General features: G+C 37.4%; 1 non-coding gene across 1 annotated transcript; it reads right to left on the minus strand.

Moving 5' to 3' along the window:
- Positions 1-6,739: 6,739 nt before the first annotated feature.
- LOC127124994 (small nucleolar RNA R71) lies at positions 6,740-6,846 on the minus strand. The gene has a single exon (XR_007804463.1). It is a non-coding gene; the product is annotated as a small nucleolar RNA R71 (small nucleolar RNA).
- Positions 6,847-10,297: the final 3,451 nt, after the last annotated feature.

The following is a 10,297-nucleotide window of genomic DNA, read 5'->3' on the forward strand; positions in this document are numbered from 1 at the left end:
AGTCCACACAAAAGTTTTTTAGGGTTTTTGTTGTTATTATGTACATTCATGTTCAAAGACCACACAAACAAGCAAACTATATACAAACAAGGAATATCACACAATATGGTCCAAGTGGACAAAGTGAAACTTGCATTAACATAAACAATTAGAATGATATGAACAATGGCAAATGCATAAAAGCTAGAATTAAATGACATTAAAGGAAATGGCTTGAAATTAAAAGTTAGTTGTTAATTGGTTAGAAGCTAGTATTGTTTTGCTTTTGCTTTTCATTTTTTAGACATTGTTTGGAGAACACTCAACCCACTTATCACAAGCATGGATCCTTGAACCAAGACATCTTCCAAAGGAAGGAAAAAAGGCGAAGTTTCCACACAATATCATGAAAGATGGGAGACTTAAAATCTCACTAACTAGAATGCTATGCCTTTTATGTCACAAATTTAACGTTATGTTAAGCAATCGTAATTGGACTTATGTAGAAGTCATAACTATCTTAGGTCGGGCAATACAATATTGGTGTTAATGCATGTTAGTCACATAGTATAATGGACTATGCTCATGAAATATACCACACACAAAAATAATATGCAAAAGTTGTGGCATAATCTAATCCATACTCATGTTAGTCTTTCAATCAACTAGCTTTAGGACTTTGAGATGTCATAGACTATATGAGATGAATTCATAAAGAAAGGGAATAAGATGAAGTGGGAGGGGAATAGATGAAAACTCAAATTGATCAAAGGAGGACTTTTACCAAATTAATATCATCCATTCATTTTGGGAGATGGAATGTATATTCCTTCAATCCCCTAAATCCAATGATATTAACTTGACAAAGTCAAATCAACCTTGACCAAGGCCCAACAACAAGAGTCAAACACAAACAAGTCATCACAATTGATCAACAAAATTATTTGGCATTTATTCAAATTAAAAATACTAAAATAATACATTTAAATTAAATATCGTTTGTCAAATTCCTAAAATCTCATCAAAACACCAAATAAATGGCCATGAGAGTTATCATAGGTCAAACAAGGTCAAAGGACCTTGGAAAAAACTTTTCAGAATTTTTAAAGACTTAAAAGTATTTTTAAACAATTAGAAACAAATGAAAAATCAATTAAATCATGAAAAATATTAATAATGATGCAAAAAATAATTTGAATTCAGAATATGAAAGAGGAAATTATTTTAAATTTTTTGGTGAAACTCTCATATTTTTTGGATCAATATTAAAATTAATATGAATTAATGAAAATATAGTAATTAAAATTAAATTAAGATAATCCAAAAAAACGTGGACCACTTGATCTCCCTCATTAATTGAGGTGGCAGATCAAGTGGTTGAGCGCGCACATTCCACGATGCGCCTGAGTTAAACATCCACACGCTTGGTAATCAATACGTACACTCATGATTAAAACATTTTGAATTCATCTAATGGCTCTGGACCATGCCACATCATTGCCGGAGCAAAGCGTCGGTCATCTTTTCAGGCGACCTTGGCCGGACTGATCTAATCATCACCACATCATAAATGAAAAAGGAGGACATGGTCTGAAAGAAAAAAATGGCGTATAGCACGAATCTGACCTCAATTTTAACTATCTCCTCACATATAGAAAGATATGAGGAGTTGAATTTTGAGGTATGTCAACTGAGTTGCTTCGATTTGACCTCTAAGCATCTCAAACTTCTTGCCTACATTGGTAGGACTTCAAACAACCAAAGAATTAATAGAATTGAGCAAGATTGAGATAAAATCAAAGAGATGAAATTTTCTGGAAAATACCTTCAATATAGGTTTGGATTCAACTGTTCTTTCCTTGGCTCGTGCTTGATCTCACTCAGAATGCTTGTAGAAGTAGAATGAAATGCATAAAAGGTCTTGGATCCCTGGAGTTTTGAATCTAAAAATAGTGACATTCAAACTCAATTTCAAGATGAAATTCTCAGGATTATCCTCTCAAATGGAAGGGTTAGGGGTATAGGATCAAAGCTGGCGCGAATGTCTGTTGAATTCTGAGCATATGGAGCTCTATTTATAGCTGGATCAAGTGATAATTGCACCTTTTAAATCACTTTCCAAAATTGGCAATGGATGATGCATGGGTGCATGGGCGTGTACAGGCCCATGAGATAATTGATTTAGGTCCACAAATGAGTGTGAGAGAGTATGAAATCAACTTGGATTGCAAGGCAAGTGTACATGGAAACTTGAAGTTTTATCTTTGCCAAATGATGATGCAATGTTCAAGCCATGCACAAACTATTCAATTCTTGTCCAAAGTGTATGAACTTGGACTTTTTGGAAAGGTGATATCAAGAGGAACAACTTTCATGTTAAACACTTTTCCGATTGAAGCTTGTATCATGATGAATCTTGAGGTGGAAGTTTGGAAAGGTGAGATCATGAGGAACAACTTTCATGTTCAACTAGCATATATCTCAGTATTCTACCTTGCTTAACTTTTTATGTGAGCTTCAAATAACAAAAGTGTCTCCATCAAAATTGTATATATTTCAAAGAAATTCAAAATGGTTACCAATTTCATGTCATTTAGATTTGAAATGATAGAGTTATGCATTTTTAAATATTGGAAAAATCACTTGCTCAATGGTATAAGTCAAAAGTGACCTATAATGTAGCCTCATATCACATGCTCATAAAAGTTGAATTATCTCTCACTCCGAACATCAAAGTTGAAGTAGGCATCTTGAATTTGATTGTGCAACTAGGAAATCATTCATCTCATAAAAATTGAGAAAGTTATTGCCTTGGGAAGTTGACTTTCGAATTAGGGTTTAGACAAAATGACCTATAATGTTTCAACATAGAAAATGATTTTCCAAGAAAAAATATCTCTAGGTCTCAACATGAAAGTTGTTTGAAATGTCATTTCGAGTATGTTTTCTCTTGGAAGAATTTTGATATGGTGAAAATTGTAGGAGATAGGGTCTAGGGAGACCCAGTTTTGATCAGATGAATTCATTTGGCCAACAACCATCAAGCAATTTAATCAATTGGTGAGATAGCTTGTTGGAGAAGTTACTCAAGATACCTAGTAAAACTAGGGTTTCCAAGGCAAATCACCCTCAAACTCTTGAAGAATGCTTGATCAATATAACATGTAGAGATCATTGGGACTCACATATGATGCTTGTAACCATTCTTGGATCAATTCATGGTTGTGCTCTTTGTCATGAGGGTCTCAAACCCTAGATATGAACTTGATGAATCAATGGAGATCATGCCCTACCTACAAAAGAGTTAGTCAAATGAAAAGACATATTTTTGGTATTTTGGTTAGAAAAATGATAATATACAAGTATGATACAATCACAAAGTGCTTGGTTATCTCTCATAAAACAAAACCCCATGAAAGAGGGGTAAGGAGGATGCCAAGGTATGATCCCAATGCTAATGCTTATGATGAAATTGCATGAGGGATCTTAGGGTCAAAATTGGGGTCTTACAACTGCATCTATTGAAGGACATTCTAACTGAGGAGGCAAAGGTTAAAATCTCCAGGTCGACTCAGTAGAATGGGCTTAAATAACAACATATAGAAACAAATTTTGGTCCCTAGAAGACCTCATGATGCAAATGATATGAATGCAAAAGTTAATGCTCTGTGGGGAAATATTGGCACAAAGGAAAAGAAATCAGAGAGACCGAAAGCCCATAGGAGTATAATGTATTCCATAAGGGAAACTCACTGAGGAGTCAGAGACTCTGGGAGATAAAAGGAGTTATGCATAAGCCATGCTATAACTTAAAACTACTGGGGGACTCGAGGAATTCCAGACAAACGTGGAAAGAACTCACTCGGGGAAACAACAACATCTGCAGGGGATACGAGTAAGTCAGGATAAAACTGAAATACGTGCATCATGCAGGAAAAAGCGATTTCGCAAAGGAGATGCGCTCTCAACTCAACCGGGGAAGCAATAAACTTCAACACAAGAGGAGCAGAAATCTATTATCTACTACCTATTACTGGGTAAGGAGATAATAGAGATCTGACAGAGAGGACATCCGTCACCGATTAGGATGAACATATCAAGGATGACTCGTTGAGAAAAGCCGATTAGTATTCATTACCAGTTACTGGGTAAGAATAGCCTTGCTGGGGAAAACTGCAGAAAATAGGATTTACAACTACCAGTTACTGGGCAAAACACCAAGGGTTAGAGTATTCGTCATCGGTTAGGATGAACATATCAAGGATAAACTCAACAGGGAAGAAAATTCGTCATTAGTTAGGATGAACATATCAAGGATAGACTTGCCTGGGAAATGTCAAAGAGGATATTCGTCATTGGTTAAGATGAACATATTAAGGATAAACCAACTGAACAAAACGTAGGAATTACATCTATCGAATGCTGGATAGAAGACCATGAAAGAGAAAATTTATCATCGGTTAGGATGAACATATCAAGGATAGACTCTGAGAGGAGAGAAAATAGGGATTACATCGATGAGTTACTGATGACACTAAAATTCACCGTACTTTCGACTCTGATTTCGCATGCATTTTAGGTGTTTTATTATTATTTTGTTATGTTATTACTATGTTTTTCTTTGTTTTCAGGTTTTCAGTCTAATCGGAGCCCCGATCGAGAAAAGGAGTGAAAATGAGCTAAAAAGACTAAAATTCAGCATTTTGCACTTGTGGCTCCCACTGTGGCTGGCGCCATGGGTCAAGCCATGACGTGTCCTAGCTTAACTTCCCTCAATTTCCACGTATCCCACTATCTCCACTTGGGCGCCACAATTTACCCTTGTGGCGGGCACCACAAGAAGAAAGTTTTTCCCTCCCAATTTCAAACTGAAGGGCATCCTTGTCATTTCTATTATTTTCCTTGCCTATAAATAGAGACTCGTTTTCATTTGTTTCATCATCCAAACTTAGAGCAAACTTAGTTTCAATTAGGCATATATTCAGTATTTTAAAAGTGGTAATCGCATCACATTGGGGTGTTGCCACAATTGCGTAATCGAGTCTGTGATCGAGTCTGTGATCGAGTCTGTAATTGAGTTTGTAATCGAGTTTGGTGCACTTTGCAAGGAAGTTAATCCTGCCGCCATTTTCATTTCCGTTTCGCATTTTATTTAACCCTCCAATTGGAGCAGGTTTTTATTACTTTGCCTTTATCTACATTTATTTCCCGCACTGTCTTTACTTTATTTATTTCCCGCACTCGCACTACTTTCATTTATTTGCCACACTGTCTTTACTTTATTTATTTCTCGCACTCGCACTACTTTCATTTATTTCTCGCACTCGCACTACTTTTATTTATTTCTCGCACTCGCACTACTTTCATTTATTTCTCGCACTCGCACTACTTTTATTTAAATTAAAATGCACCTTTTCTTTACCATGTCTAATTAAATCTATAAAGGTTAGAATGTAAGGACCGTAGTTGAACCGATAATCCGTACAATTGTTCGTAGAAACACTTAAGGGTTATTTTGACTTTCAACATAAGTTTTCCCGCACTTAATTTCCGGTGGGTAAGATCGAAAGCCGTCCAACGTCCTTTTAAACTTAGTTGTTTTTAACTATTTCAAATACAGCAAAAGAGCTTTGTTTAGTTCATTATGAGTTTTTAACTTAAGAAGAAAGGTGATTTTAAAACTATTTTCGGACGCATTTATAAGTTTAGAGTCTGGTTCGTGAGAACCTCTTTTGGTTAAGAAATCCAGGTTAAAATACTTTTCAACTTAGTCAAGATACTATCATTCTTAAAAATAGGTTTACTACTCTAACGCAATGCGTGCCTTTTTATAAGTGACAATCAGAGGGTTTGATTAGGGAGTACAACTCGGTTCTGAATACGCGAAAGCGACAATTTCCGTTAAATTGGTTCTTTTCAAAGTAGGAAACACTGCCCATAAGTAATTCTATTAGCAAGCACTTGGATTATTAATTGATTATGTGAATTACATTCGAGCCTGTCTTTATTAATTGAATTTTATTTAACACTTTATTTTTCATTGTACACTCTAGAAAACCCCTATTTCGATTACCTTATATAAGCACCATAACAATAAATAACGATAGATTGACACTTGGTCTTTGTGGATTCGACAAACTTTTATATTACTCTGACGCTTTCGTATACTTGCGAAAAGCACGCATCAAGTTTTTGGCGCCGTTGCCGGGGACCAATTACGTCAAATTTCGTACCCTGTTGTTATATCGTTTAGACTTAGGTTATTACCCGCCGGTCAATGCCAAGAACTCGCAGCACCGGAAGCTTAGTATACCCTTTGGCAGAACCTGAACGTTACGCTCGCGCATGTTTATTCTTCCATAGAATTAGGAGAGCTATGGTCGAATATCAAAACCAAAGACCTCTTAAGGATTTCGCCCAACCATCCAACGAAAAACCTAGTTCTAGTATAGTAAACCAGACCATCCCAGCTAATAATTTCGAACTTAAACCCTCCCTGTTGCAACTAGTGCAACAGAGACAATTCACAGGTCTCGCTATTGACAACCCAAACCAACATTTAAAAATCTTTCTCCAATTAGCAGACACTTTTAAAACCAATGGAGCTTCTCCTGAGGCAATCCGTTTAAGATTATTCCCTTTTTCCCTCAGAGATAAAGCCCTATCTTGGTTAGATTCCCTTCCACCCAATTCCATTACGACTTGGGATAACCTTAGAAGAGTATTCCTTGCTAGATACTTTACCCCAAGTAAGACTGTCGTTCTTCGAAACCATATAACCAGATTTACCCAGAACCAAGGAGAATCGTTGTTCGAAGCTTGGGAGAGGTATAAAGAGTTGTTAAGAGCATGCCCACATCATGGGTTAGAAAATTGGTTAATCATTCAGACCTTCTATAATGGACTTCACTATAACACTAAGATGACCATCGACGCTGCCGCAGGCGGTGCACTGATGAACAAACCTTATCCCGAAGCTAGTGCCCTCATCGAAGATATGGCTCAAAACCATCAACCATGGGGAGTTGAACGAGCAACAATTGAGAAAAAGGAAGCCCAAGGAGGAGTACATGAGTTAAGCTTTATAGACATGATGCAAGCTAAAATGGACGCATTAGCCCTCAAGGTCGAGCATATGTGCATAAACCTGAATACTACAGCCGCACTTTCGTCGGATTGTGAGATATGTGGAACCAAAGGACACCAATCTGCAAAATGCAGTCTCTTAAACGAAACCCACTCTGAACAAGTACACTACACCCAAGGGAACCCATATTCGAATACCTATAACCTTGGATGGAGGAATCACCCGAACTTCTCCTATAAGAATAATAACCCTATCCAAAATAATGCACCTCCGAGACAATCAGGTTACCAAGCCCCAAGACCTAATCAACATATGCAACCTGTGCCACCAAAGCCGAGCCTTGAGAAAATTATGGAAAATTTTATCACTGCTCAAACCCAACAAAACAAAGAGTTCATGAACCAGAACATTCACGTTAATGAACTGATTACCCAATTAGGAACCAAGGTTGACCAAATAGTTTCTCACACCAAGATGCTTGAAACCCAAATCTCTCAGGTAGCTTTAAACCATGCCCCCCAAACTACACCTGGAGGACAGTTCCCTGGACAACCTCAACAGAATCTGAGAGGACAAGCCAATGCCATTACCCTACAAAGTGGGAATACTTATGATGAGCCACCAAACCCAAGATTAGGTGAACCCAACACATCTAAGGAATATACCGAACCCACGAACGAAGTAAAGGAACCAGTGGAATCTGAAAACTAGGAAAGTCAAGAAAAAGGAGAAGAACCTAAAGATAAAACCTATATACCACCCCCGCCATATAAACCACCGATACCATATCCACAAAGACTCAAAAAAACCCAGATCAATAACCAGTATTAAAAATTTATTAAGGTCATAGAAAAACTTCACGTAGAAATCCCTTTCACAGAAGCCATCACCCAAATACCTTCTTATGCAAAGTTTCTCAAATACATCCTTACCAACAAACGTATGTAGCGGTGTCTTCGTCACTTTATGATTTATTGACTAAATAAAAAGCAAAGCATACAAAGATAGAGTCGCCACCACACTTCTATTTATCCAAAGGAATGGCTAGAAAGCGAACAAAAGCCTAAGAAGTTTTGCAAAGAAAACTAATAAAAGGTCAGAGATCTGGGTAAGGGGGTAATTATGTCATGGGAAGGTGTTAGGCAACCACAACATCCTAGGTACTCCTAGGGAACCCTTTTCACAACTTGTTGTATTATTATCTGTTTATGAAATATTTTTGTCCAAACATTGATTGAAAGGATGAGAAAAGAATATACAATTTTTATTATTTTTGTGTTTGGATGGATGAACCCATTGCCTACGTACCTTTTCATGAAAGATAAGGATCAAAACGCCGTAGTTCGGCTAAAAGATTTCCAAAAAGTGAGTGGGTTGATTTTAAACAAAAGCCCTAAGGTCTTTCATTATCAAAGGGAGAACACTCGACCTGAGTCAACAATCCAGCATGTGAGAATAGCTTCGACATACTAGAGGGGTTAACCCTGTTATCAGTATGGAAGACTTACGATTCGATCACTAAGGATGAGGTGAGATTTACATCAACCACTATGATAATTCAGATCTATGGCTAATGCATGAAAACTTGATTAACAAGTGGACAAGGGCCACAAAAGGAATTTTAGTGAGTGGAATTAACCAATTAGAAGTATTCACAAAGATGGTCAAAGTTGGCATTAAGTTCAATTCAGAAGAAGTATTGTGAAAATGAAGGTTGAAAATCAAAGGCATAAGGCCTAGGTTTCTAGTTTTGAAAACAAGTCAAAATGTTTGCACAAAAGTTTTCTGGTTTGGGTTAAAATGCAAGTAGAGGTTGTAAGGAAACAAAAGGGTGAGGGTTAAGGGACAAAGCCACACATAGGAGTTGCTTTCTCAAGATCATAGAAATGATCCAAGGAAGTTCCTTTGGAATCAGGCAACACAAGGCAAAAGCAAATAAGCAAGCTCAAAGGAGCAACAAAACTGGAAATGGATTGCCAATAAATGGTCTTACATCCAACTCCGAAAAGAGATGGGAAACGGAGTGCCAATAAATGGTCTTACACCTGACTCCTCAAAACAAAACAGATAGGAAACAGATAGCCAATCAATGCTCTTACATCTGACTCCACAAAACAAAATAGGAAAGGAAATGGAGTGCCAATCAATGGTCTTATATCCAGCTCCCCAAAAGGAACAGGAAACAGATAGCCAATCAATGGTCTTACATCTGACTCCTCAAACAAAGCAAATAACAAATGCAAAACAAACATATGAATGATGCACCAATAAGCAAACAAGCAATCAATTATCACACGCTATACACAACCAAGAGGCTCATACAAGGCTGGGCTTTAGTCAAGGGGTCATATCAACCTCGACAAACAAGCCAGTACTATTATGGGTGGTGAGGCTCTTAACCACTGACATTGACCATCAGGGTGAGCAGATGAAATGGGAGATGAGGGTTAGACCTCATAGCTCTTAACCCAGCCTGGGTGAGCTTTAATCGAAGAAGGTGTGGGGGTTCAGAATGAGGAACCCTATTCCACAATGACTGACTCTATATACAAGATTTTGGGTGTTTATTCAAAATGCGTCAGCACATAGTGCGAGCAAAGTGAAAGACTCAACTGAGTAGCAGGGGATGGATTGCACATCCCTTCTATCTACCAATTGCCTCTTCACTTAGGAGGACTTGAAGTACATGGCACAAATATAAACAATCACAGACATTGCCTCTTAAGGCGGACTTCATCCAAATGCCTGCCAAATAGAAACGACAGGGCTTCCAGACTACATGGAGTTAGAGAAATTACCTAAGTGGTATGCCAACCACAAGCAAAGTAAAGCAACTCAAGTAATGAGTTAAAGCTACAAAAGTACCTGTAAGAAAATCAAACAAGTCAATATTCACATTCAGACAACCTAAACAGTTAACAACAGTCAGACATTCCCAATATGTACAACATGTAAGCCATAAGAGATAAACACTCAAGTGAGTTAGCCACCAAAGGACCTACAACATAACCAAAGGTTAGCAAATAAAGCAAATGCATCTCAAGCAAGGAGATCACATCATCCATTAGAACTAATTGCTTGAACCTGAAATGCAAAGCTCAAATTGTAAGTACAAACCCCTAGGGCCAAGCCTAGGGTCAAAGGCAAAGCAAAAAGTCAAAACAACAACCAATATTCAACGTAAAGCACCTCTAAACAAGTGATAACATGTCCTAAAAAGGACCAGGTCTA

This window comes from Lathyrus oleraceus, chromosome 2, assembly GCF_024323335.1.
Source record: "Lathyrus oleraceus cultivar Zhongwan6 chromosome 2, CAAS_Psat_ZW6_1.0, whole genome shotgun sequence".
Lineage (NCBI taxonomy): Eukaryota > Viridiplantae > Streptophyta > Magnoliopsida > Fabales > Fabaceae > Lathyrus > Lathyrus oleraceus.